The following is a 12,047-nucleotide window of genomic DNA, read 5'->3' as shown; positions in this document are numbered from 1 at the left end:
ACTGAGGGAGGGAGAGAGGAAGCGACCGAGCCTGTACACCGAAGGGAGGGAGGGAGGGACCGAGCCTGTACACCGAGGGAGGGAGGGAGGGGACCGAGCCTGCACACCGAGGGAGGGAGGGAGGGTCCGAGCCTGTACACCGAGGGAGGGAGGGAGGGAGGGAGGTACCGAGCCTGCACACCGAGGGAGGGTGGGAGGGAGGGATCGAGCCTGTACACCGAGGGAGGGAGGGAGGGAGGGACCGAGCCTGTACACCAAGGGAGGGAGGGAGGGACCGAGCCTGTACACTGAGGGAGGGAGGGAGGGAGGGACCGAGCCTGTACACCGAGGGAGGGAGGGAGGGAGGGACCGAGCCTGCACACCGAGGGAGGGAGGGAGGGACCGACCGAGCCTGTACACCGAGGGAGGGAGGGGACCGAGCCTGTACACCGAGGGAGGGAGGGAGGGAGGGAGCGAGCCTGCACACCGAGGGAGGGAGGGAGGGGCCGAGCCTCTACACCGAGGGAGGGAGGGAGCGACCGAGCCTGCACACTGAGGGAGGGAGGGAGGGAGGGACCGAGCCTGCACACCGAGGGAGGGTGGGGGGGAGGGGCCGAGCCTGTACACTGAGGGAGGGAGGGAGGGACGGAGCCTGTACACCGAGGGAGGGAGGGAGGGAGGCAGCGAGCCTGCACACCGAGGGAGGGAGGGAGGGACCGGGCCTGTACACCGAGGGAGGGAGGGAGGGAGCGACCGAGCCTGCACACCGAGGGAGGGAGGGAGGGACCGAGCCTGTACACCGAGGGAGGGACGGATGGAGGGACCGAGCCTGCACACCGAGGGAGAGAGGGAGGGAGGGACCGAGCCTGTACACCAAGGGAGGGAGGGACCGAGCCTGCACACTGAGGGAGGGAGGGAGGGACTGAGCCTGTACACCGAGGGAGGGAGGGAGGGAGCGACCGAGCCTGCACACTGAGGGAGAGAGGGAGGGACCGAGCCTGCACGCCGAGGGAGGGAGGGAGGGAGGGACCGAGCCTGCACACCGAGGGAGGGAGGGAGGGAGGGGCCGAGCCTGTACACTGAGGGAGGGAGGGAGGGACGGAGCCTGCACACCGAGGGAGGGAGGGAGGGAGGCAGCGAGCCTGCACACCGAGGGAGGGAGGGAGGGACCGGGCCTGTACACCGAGGGAGGGAGGAGGGAGCGACCGAGCCTGCACACCGAGGGAGGGAGGGAGGGACCGAGCCTGCACACCGAGGGAGGGAGGGAAGGGGCCCAGCCTGTACACCGAGGGAGGGACGGATGGAGGGACCGAGCCTCCACACCGAGGGAGGGAGGGAGGGACCGAGCCTGCACACCGAGGGAGGGAGGGAGGGAAGGGACCGAGCCTGCACACCGAGGGAGAGAGGGAGGGAGGGACCGAGCCTGTACACCAAGGGAGGGAGGGACCGAGCCTGCACACTGAGGGAGGGAGGGAGGGACTGAGCCTGCACACCGAGGGAGGGAGGGAGGGAAGGGACCGAGCCTGCACACCGGGGGAGGGAGGGAGGGACCGAGCCTGTACACCGAGGCAGGGAGGGAGGGAGGGACCGAGCCTGTACACCGAGGGAGGGAGGGAGGGACCGAGCCTGTACACCGAGGCAGAGAGGGAGGAGGGACCGAGCCTGTACACCGAGGGAGCGAGGGAGGTGCCGAGCCTGTACACCGAGGGAGAGAGGGAGGGAGGGACCGAGCCTGCACACCGAGGAGGGAGGAGGGAGGGACCGAGCCTGCACACCGATGGAGGGAGGGAGGGACCGAGCCTGTACACCGAGGGAGGGAGGGAGGGACCGAGCCTGTACACCGAGGGAGGGAGGAAGGGACCGAGCCTGCACACCGAGGGAGGGAGGGAGGGACCGAGCCTGCGTAACGAGGGAGGGAGGGAGGGACCGAGCCTGTACACCGAGGGAGGGAGAGAGGAAGCGACCGAGACTGTACACCGAGGGAGGGAGGGAGGGACCGAGCCTGTACACCGAGGGAGGGAGGGAGGGACCGAGCCTGCACACCGAGGGCGGGAGGGAGGGACTGAGCCTGCACACCGAGGGAGGGAGGGAGGGACCGAGCCTGTACACCGAGGGAGGGAGGGAGGGTCCGTGCCTGTACACCGAGGGAGGGAGGGAGGGATCGAGCCTGCACACCGAGGGAGGGAGGGTCCGAGCCTGTACACCGAGGGAGGGAGGGAGGGAGGGACCGAGCCTGTACACCGAGGGAGGGTGGGATGGAGGGACCGAGCCTGTACACCGAGGGAGGGAGGGAGGGACCGAGCCTGTACACCGAGGGAGGGAGGGAGGGAGGGACCCAGCCTGTACACCGAGGGAGGGTGGGATGGAGGGACTGAGCCTGCACACCGAGGGAGGGAGGGAGGGACCGAGCCTGCACACCGAGGAGGGAGGGAGGAAGGGACCGAGCCTGCACACCGAGGGAGGAGGGAGGGAGGGACCGAGCCTGTACACCGAGGGAGGGAGGGAAAGACCGAGCCTGCGTAACGAGGGAGGGAGGGAGGGACCGAGGCTGTACACCGAGGGAGGGAGGGAGGGACCGAGCCTGTACACTGAGGGAGGGAGAGAGGAAGCGACCGAGCCTGTACACCGAGGGAGGGAGGGAGGGACCGAGCCTGTACACTGAGGGAGGGAGGGAGGGACCGAGTCTGCACACCGAGGGAGGGAGGGAGGGTCCGAGCCTGTACACCGAGGGAGGGTGGGAGGGAGGGATTGAGCCTGTACACCGAGGGAGGGAGGGAGGGAGGTACCGAGCCTGCACACCGAGGGAGGGTGGGAGGGAGGGATCGAGCCTGTACACCGAGGGAGGGAGGGAGGGACCGAGCCTGTACACCGAGGGAGGGAGGGAGGGAGGGACCGAGCTGCACACCGATGGACGGAGGGAGGGACCGAGCCTGCGTAACGAGGGAGGGAGGGAGGGACCGAGCCTGTACACTGAGGGAGGGAGAGAGGAAGCGACCGAGCCTGTACACCGAGGAGGGAGGAGGGGACCGAGCCTGTACACCGAGGGAGGGAGGGAGGGACCGAGCCTGCACACCGAGGGAGGGAGGGAGGGTCCGAGCCTGTACACCGAGGGAGGGTGGGAGGGAGGGATCGAGCCTGTACACCGAGGGAGGGAGGGAGGGAGTGGTACCGAGCCTGCACACCGAGGGAGGGTGGGAGGGAGGGATCGAGCCTGTACACCGAGGGAGGGAGGGAGGGACCGAGCATGTACACCGAGGGAGGGAGGGACCGAGCCTGCACACCGAGGGAGGGAGGGAGGGACCGAGCATGTACACCGAGGGAGGGAGGGAGGGACCGAGCCTGCACACCGAAGGAGGGAGGGAGGGAAGGGACCGAGCCTGCACACCGAGGGAGGGAGGGAGGGACGAGCTGCACACCGAGGGAGGGAGGGAAGGGGCCCAGCCTGTACACCGAGGGAGGGACGGATGGAGGGACCGAGCCTCCACACCGAGGGAGGGAGGGAGGGACCGAGCCTGCACACCGAGGGAGGGAGGGAGGGAAGGGACCGAGCCTGCACAACCGAGGGAGAGAGGGAGGGAGGGACCGAGCCTGTACACCAAGGGAGGGAGGGACCGAGCCTGCACACTGAGGGAGGGAGGGAGGGACTGAGCCTGCACACCGAGGGAGGGAGGGAGGGAAGGGACCGAGCCTGCACACCGGGGGAGGGAGGGAGGGACCGAGCCTGTACACCGAGGCAGGGAGGAGGGAGGGACCGAGCCTGTACACCGAGGGAGGGAGGGAGGGACCGAGCCTGTACACCGAGGCAGGGAGGGAGGGAGGGACCGAGCCTGTACACCGAGGGAGCGAGGGAGGTGCCGAGCCTGTACACCGAGGGAGAGAGGGAGGGAGGGACCGAGCCTGCACACGAGGGAGGGAGGGAGGGAGGGACCGAGCCTGCACACCGATGGAGGGAGGGAGGGACCGAGCCTGTACACCGAGGGAGGGAGGGAGGGACCGAGCCTGTACACCGAGGGAGGGAGGAAGGGACCGAGCCTGCACACCGAGGGAGGGAGGGAGGGACCGAGCCTGCGTAACGAGGGAGGGAGGGAGGGACCGAGCCTGTACACCGAGGGAGGGAGAGAGGAAGCGACCGAGACTGTACACCGAGGGAGGGAGGGAGGGACCGAGCCTGTACACCGAGGGAGGGAGGGAGGGACCGAGCCTGCACACCGAGGGCGGGAGGGAGGGACTGAGCCTGCACACCGAGGGAGGGAGGGAGGGACCGAGCCTGTACAACGAGGGAGGGAGGGAGGGTCCGTGCCTGTACACCGAGGGAGGGAGGGAGGGACCGAGCCTGTACACCGAGGGAGCGAGGGAGGGATCGAGCCTGCACACCGAGGGAGGGAGGGTCCGAGCCTGTACACCGAGGGAGGGAGGGAGGGAGGGACCGAGCCTGTACACCGAGGGAGGGTGGGATGGAGGGACCGAGCCTGTACACCGAGGAGGGAGGGAGGGACCGAGCCTGTACACCGAGGGAGGGAGGGAGGGAGGGACCCAGCCTGTACACCGAGGGAGGGTGGGATGGAGGGACGAGCCTGCACACCGAGGGAGGGAGGGAGGGACCGAGCCTGCACACGGAGGAGGGAGGGAGGGAAGGACCGAGCCTGCACACCGAGGGAGGGAGGGAGGGAGGGACCGAGCCAGCACACCGAGGGAGGGAGGAGGGACCGAGCCTGTACACCAAGGGAGGGAGGGAGGACCGAGCCTGTACACCGAGGGAGGGAGGGAGGGACTGAGCCTGCACACCGAGGGAGGGAGGGAGGGACCGAGCCTGTACATCGAGGGAGGGAGGGAGGGACCGAGCCTGTACACCGAGGGAGGGAGGGAGGGATCGAGCCTGCACACCGAGGGAGGGTGGGAGGGAGGGACCGAGCCTGTACACCGAGGGAGGGAGGGAGGGACCGAGCCTGCACACCGAGGGAGGGAGGGAGGGAGGGACCGAGCCTGCACACCGAGGGAGGGAGGAGGGACCGATCCTGCACACCGAGGGAGGGCGGGAGGGAGGGACCGAGCCTGCACACCGAGGGAGGGAGGGAGGGACCGATCCTGTACACCGAGGCAGTGAGGGAGGGAGGGACCGAGCCTGTACACCGAGGGAGGGAGGGAGGGACCGAGCCTGTATACTGAGGCAGGGAGGGAGGGAGGGACTGAGCCTGTACACTGAGGGAGGGAGGGAGGTGCCGAGCCTGTACACCGAGGGAGAGAGGGAGGGAGGGACCGAGCCTGCACACCGAGGGAGGGAGGGAGGGACCGAGCCTGTACACCGAGGGAGGGAGGGAAAGACCGAGCCTGCGTAACGAGGGAGGGAGGGAGGGACCGAGGCTGTACACCGAGGGAGGGAGGGAGGGGACCGAGCCTGTACACTGAGGGAGGGAGAGAGGAAGCGACCGAGCTCTGAACACCGAGGGAGGGAGGGAGGGACCGAGCCTGTACACTGAGGGAGGGAGGGAGGGACCGAGTCCGCACACCGAGGGAGGGAGGAGGGTCCGAGCCTGTACACCGAGGGAGGGTGGGAGGGAGGGATCGAGCCTGTACACCGAGGAGGGAGGGAGGGAGGTACCGAGCCTGCACACCGAGGGAGGGTGGGAGGGAGGGATCGAGCCTGTACACCGAGGGAGGGAGGGAGGGACCGAGCCTGTACACCGAGGGAGGGAGGGAGGGAGGGACCGAGCCTGCACACGATGGACGGAGGGAGGGACCGAGCCTGCGTAACGAGGGAGGGAGGGAGGGAGGGACCGAGCCTGTACACTGAGGGAGGGAGAGAGGAAGCGACCGAGCCTGTACACCGAGGGAGGGAGGGAGGGACCGAGCCTGTACACCGAGGGAGGGAGGGAGGGACCGAGCCTGCACACCGAGGGAGGGAGGGAGGGTCCGAGCCTGTACACCGAGGGAGGGTGGGAGGGAGGGATCGAGCCTGTACACCGAGGGAGGAGGGGAGGGAGGTACCGAGCCTGCACACCGAGGGAGGGTCGGGAGGGAGGGATCGAGCCTGTACACCGAGGGAGGGAGGGAGGGGACCGAGCATGTACACCGAGGGAGGGAGGGACCGAGCCTGCACACCGAGGGAGGAGAGGGAGGGACCGAGCATGTACACCGAGGGAGGGAGGGAGGGACCGAGCCTGCACACCGAAGGAGGGAGGGAGGGAAGGGACCGAGCCTGCACACCGAGGGAGGGAGGGAGGGACCGAGCCTGCACACCGAGGGAGGGAGGGAGGGAAGGGACCGAGCCTGCACACCGAGGGAGGGAGCGAGGGACCGAGCCTGTCCACCGAGGCAGTGAGGGAGGGAGGGACCCAGCCTGAACACCGAGGCAGGGAGGGACCGAGCCTGTACACCGAGGGAGGGAAGGGCCGAGCCTGTACACCGAGGGAGGGAGGGACCGAGGCTGCACACCGAGGGAGGGAGGGAGTGAGGGACCGAGCCTGCACACCAAGGGAGGGAGGGACCGAGCCTGTACACTGAGGGAGGGAGGGAGGGAGGGACCGAGCCTGTACACTGAGGGAGGGAGGGAGGGAGGGACCGAGCCTGTACACCGAGGGAGGGAGGGAAGGAGGGAGGGACCGGGCCTGTACACCGAGTGAGGGAAGGGCCGAGCCTGTACACCGAGGGAGGGAGGGACCGAGGCTGCACACCGAGGGAGGGAGGGAGTGAGGGACCGAGCCTGCACACCAAGGGAGGGAGGGACCGAGCCTGTACACTGAGGGAGGGAGGGAGGGAGCGACCGAGCCTGCACACCGAGGGAGGGAGGGAGGAACCGAGCCTGTACACCGAGTGAGGGAGGGAGGGAGCGACCGAGCCTGCACACCGAGGGAGGGAGGGAGGGACCGAGCCTGCACACCGAGGGAGGGAGGGAGGGAAGGGACCGAGCCTGCACACCGAGGGAGAGAGGGAGGGACCGAGCCTGTACACCAAGGGAGGGAGGGACCGAGCCTGCACACCGAGGGAGGGAGGGACTGAGCCTGCACACCGAGGGAGGGAGGGAGGGAAGGGACCCAGCCTGTACACCGAGGGAGGGACGGATGGAGGGACCAAGCCTCCACACCGAGGGAGGGAGGGAGGGACCGAGCCTGCACACCGAGGGAGGGAGGGAGGGAAGGAACCGAGCCTGCACACCGAGGGAGAGAGGGAGGGAGGGACCGAGCCTGTACACCAAGGGAGGGAGGGACCGAGCCTGCACACCGAGGGAGGGAGGGACCGAGCCTGCACACTGAGGGAGGGAGGGACTGAGCCTGCACACCGAGGGAGGGAGGGAGGGAGGGACCGAGCCTGTACACCGAGGGAGGGAGGGAGGGACCGAGCCTGTACACCGAGGCAGGGAGGGAGGGAGGGACCGAGCCTGTACACCGAGGGAGGGAGGGAGGGACCGAGCCTGCACACCGAGGCAGGGAGGGAGGGAGGGACCGAGCCTGTACACCGAGGGAGGGAGGGAGGGAGGGACCGAGCCTGCACACCGGGGGAGGGAGGGAGGGACCGAGCCTGTACACCGAGGCAGGGAGGGAGGGAGGGACCGAGCCTGTACACCGAGGGAGGGAGGGAGGGACCGAGCCTGCACACCGAGGCAGGGAGGGAGGGAGGGACCGAGCCTGTACACCGAGGGAGGGAGGGAGGTGCCGAGCCTGTACACCGAGGGAGAGAGGGAGGGAGGGACCGAGCCTGCACACCGAGGGAGGGAGGGAGGGAGGGACCGAGCCTGCACACCGAGGGAGGGAGGGAGGGACCGAGCCTGTACACCGAGGGAGGGAGGGAGGGACCGAGCCTGCGTAACGAGGGAGGGAGGGAGGGACCGAGCCTGTACACCGAGGGAGGGAGGGAGGGACCGAGCCTGTACACCGAGGGAGGGAGGGAGGGACCGAGCCTGCACACCGAGGGAGGGAGGGGGGGGTCCGAGCCTGTACACCGAGGGAGGGAGGGAGGTACCGAGCCTGCACACCGAGGGAGGGTGGGAGGGAGGGATCGAGCCTGTACACCGAGGGAGGGAGGGAGGGATCGAGCCTGTACACCGAGGGAGGGAGGGAGGGACCGAGCCTGTACACCGAGGGAGGGATGGAGGGAGGGGACCGAGCCTCCACAACGAGGGAGGGAGGGAGGGAGGGACCGAGCCTGTACACCGAGGGACGGAGGGAGGGAGCGACCGAGCCTGCACACCGAGGGAGGGAGGGAGGGACCGAGCCTGCACACCGAGGGAGGGAGGGAGGGAAGGGACCGAGCCTGTACACTGAGGGAGGGAGGGAGGGAAGGGACCGAGCCTGTACACCGAGGGAGGAAGGGAGGGACCGAGCCTGCACACCGAGGGAGGGAGGGGCCGAGCCTGTACACCGAGGGAGGGAGGGACTGAGCCTGCACACCGAGGGAGGGAGGGAGGGACCGAGCCTGTACACCGAGGGAAGGAGGGAGGGACCGAGCCTGCACACCGAGGGAGGGAGGGAGGGGACCGAGCCTGTACACCGAGGAAGGGAGTGAGGGAGGGACCGAGCCTGCACACCGAGGGACGGAGGGAGGGAGGGACCGAACCAGCACACCGAGGGAGGGAGGGAGGGACCGAGCCTGTACACCGAGGGAGGGAGGGAGGTAGGGACCGAGCCTGCACACCGAGGGACGGAGGGAGGGAGGGACCGAGCCTACACACCGAGGGAGGGAGGGAGTGACCGAGCCTGCACACCAAGGGAGGGAGGGAGGGAGGGACCGAGCCTGCACACCAAGGGAGGGAGGGGACCGAGCCTGTACACCGAGGGAGGGAGGGAGGGACCGAGCCTGTACACCGAGGGAGGGAGGGAGGGACCGAGCCTGCGCAGCGAGGGAGGGAGGGAGGGAGGGACCGAGCCTGCACACCGAGGGAGGGAGGGAGGGAGGGTCCGAGCCTGTACACTGAGGGAGGGAGGGAGGGACCGAGCCTGCAGACCGAGGGATGGAGGGAGGGAGGCAGCGAGCCTGCACACCGAGGGAGGGAGGGAGGGACCGGGCCTGTACACCGAGGGAGGAAGGGAGGGAGCGACCGAGCCTGCACACCGAGGGAGGGAGGGAGGGACCGAGCCTGCACACCGAGGGAGGGAGGGAGGGAGGGGCCGATCCTGTACACTGAGGGAGGGAGGGAGGGACGGAGCCTGTACACCGAGGGAGGGAGGGAGGGAGGCAGCGAGCCTGCACACCGAGGGAGGGAGGGAGGGACTGGGCCTGTACACCGAGGGAGGAAGGGAGGGAGCGACCGAGCCTGCACACCGAGGGAGGGAGGGAGGGACCGAGCCTGCACACCGAGGGAGGAAGGGAGGGACCGAGCCTGTACACCGAGGGAGGGAGGGAAGGGACCGAGCCTGCACACCGAGGGAGAGAGGGCGGGACCGAGCCTGTACACCGAGGGAGGGAGTGAGGGACCGAGCCTGCACACCGAGGGAGGGAGGGAGGGACCGAGCCTGTACACCGAGGGAGGGAGGGAAGGGACCGAGCCTGCACACCGAGGGAGAGAGGGAGGGAGGGACCGAGCCTGTACACCGAGGGAGGGAGGGAGGGAGGGACCGAGCCTGCACACCGAGGGAGAGAGTGAGGGAGGGACCGAGCCTGCACACTGAGGGAGGGAGGGAGGGAGGGACCGAGCCTGCACACCGAGGGAGGGAGAGAGGGAAGGGACCGAGCCTGCACACCGGGTGAGGGAGGGAGGGACCGAGCCTGTACACCAAGGGAGGGAGGGAGGGAGGGACCGAGCCTGCACACCGAGGGAGGGAGGGAGGGACCGAGCCTGCACACCGAGGGAGAGAGGGAGGGAGGGACCGAGCCTGCACACCGATGGAGGGAGGGAGGGACCGAGCCTGTACACCGAGGGAGGGAGGGAGGGACCGAGCCTGTACACCGAGGGAGGGAGGAAGGGACCGAGCCTGTACACCGAGGGAGGGAGTGAGGGACCGAGCCTGTACACCGAGGGAGGGAGGGAGGGACCGAGCCTGTACACCGAGGGAGGGAGGAAGGGACCGAGCCTGCACACCAAGGGAGGGAGGGAGGGACCGAGCCTGCGTAACGAGGGAGGAAGGGAGGGACCGAGCCTGTACACCGAGGGAGGGAGGGAGGGACCGAGCCTGTACACCGAGGGAGGGAGGGAGGTTCCGAGCCTGTACACCGAGGGAGGGAGAGAGGAAGCGACCGAGCCTGTACACCGAGGGAGGGAGGGAGGGACCGAGCCTGTACACCGAGGGAGGGAGGGAGGGACCGAGCCTGTACACCGAGGGAGGGAGGGAGGGTCCGAGCCTGTACACCGAGGGAGGGAGGGAGGGAGGTACCGAGCCTGCACACCGAGGGAGGGTGGGAGGGAGGGATCGAGCCTGTACACCAAGGGAGGGAGGGAGGGGCCGAGCCTGTACACCGAGGGAGGGAGGGACCGAGCCTGCACACCAAGGGAGGGAGGGAGGGAGGGAGCGAGCCTGCACACCGAGGGAGGGAGGGAGGGGCCGAGCCTCTACACCGAGGGAGGGAGGGAGGGAGCGACCGAGCCTGCACACCGAGGGAGGGAGGGAGGGACCGAGCCTGCACACCGAGGGATGGAGGGAGGGAGGGACCGAGCCTGCACACCGAGGGAGGGAGGGATCGAGCCTGCACACCGAGGGAGGGAGGGAGGGAGGGACCGGGCCTGTACACCGAGGGAGAGAGGGATGGAGGGACCGAGCCTCCACACCGAGGGAGGGAGGGAGGGAGCGACCGAGCCTGCACACCGAGGGAGGGAGGGAGGGACCGAGCCTGCACACCGAGGGAGTGAGGGAGGGGAAGGGACCGAGCCTGTACACCGAGGGTGGGAGGGAAGGGACCGAGCCTCTACACCGAGGGAGGAGAGGGATGGAGGGACCGAGCCTCCACACCGAGGGAGGGAGGGAGGGACCGAGCCTGCACACCGAGGGAGGAGGGAGGGAAGGGACCGAGCCTGCACACCGAGGGAGAGAGGGAGGGAGGGACCGAGCCTGTACACCGAGGGAGGGAGGGACCGAGCCTGCACACTGAGGGAGGGAGGGACAGCCTGTACACCGAGTCAGGGAGGGAGGGAGGGACCGAGCCTGTACACCGAGGGAGGGAGGGAGGGACCGAGCCTGTACACCGAGGCAGGGAGGGAGGGAGGGACTGAGCCTGTACACCGAGTGAGGGAGGGAGGTGCCGAGCCTGTACACCGAGGGAGAGAGGGAGGGAGGGACCGAGCCTGCACACCGAGGGAGGGAGGGAGGGACCGAGCCTGTACACCGAGGGAGGGAGGGAGGGACCGAGCCTGTACACCGAGGGAGGGAGGAAGGGACCGAGCCTGCACACCGATGGAGGGAGGGAGGGACCGAGCCTGTACACCGAGGGAGGGAGGGAGGGACCGAGCCTGCACACCGATGGAGGGAGGGAGGGACCGAGCCTGTACACCGAGGGAGGGAGGGAGGGACCGAGCCTGTACACCGAGGGAGGGAGGAAGGGACCGAGCCTGCACACCGAGGGAGGGAGGGAGGGACCGAGCCTGCGTAACGAGGGAGGGAGGGAGGGACCGAGCCTGTACACTGAGGGAGGGAGAGAGGAAGCGACCGAGCCTGGACACCGAGAGAGGGAGGGAGGGACCGAGCCTGTACACCGAGGGAGGGAGGGAGGGACCGAGCCTGCACACCGAGGGAGGGGGGGAGGGTCCGAGCCTGTACACCGAGGGAGGGTGGGAGGGAGGGATCGAGTCTGTACACCGAGGGAGGGAGGGAGGGACCGAGCCTGTACACCAAGGGAGGGAGGGACCGAGCCTGTACACCGAGGGAGGGAGGGACCGAGCATGTACACCGAGGGAGGGAGGGACCGAGCCTGCACACCGAAGGAGGGAGGGAGGGAAGGGACCGAGCCTGCACACCGAGGGATGGAGGGAGGGAGGGACCGAGCCTGCACACCGAAGGAGGGAGGGAGGGAAGGGACCGAGCCTGCACACCGAGGGAGGGAGGGAGGGACCGAGCCTGCACACCGAGGGAGGGAGGGAGGGAAGGGACCGAGCCTGCACACCGAGGGAGGGAGGGAGGGACCGAGCCTGTACACCGAGGCAGTGA

The sequence above is a fragment of the Somniosus microcephalus genome, unplaced genomic scaffold, assembly GCF_052327205.1.
Source record: "Somniosus microcephalus isolate GS21.2 unplaced genomic scaffold, FLI_Smic_1.0 unresolved_chr7, whole genome shotgun sequence".
NCBI classification, from domain to species: Eukaryota; Metazoa; Chordata; class Chondrichthyes; order Squaliformes; family Somniosidae; genus Somniosus; species Somniosus microcephalus.
Note: the sequence above shows the minus strand (reverse complement) of the source record.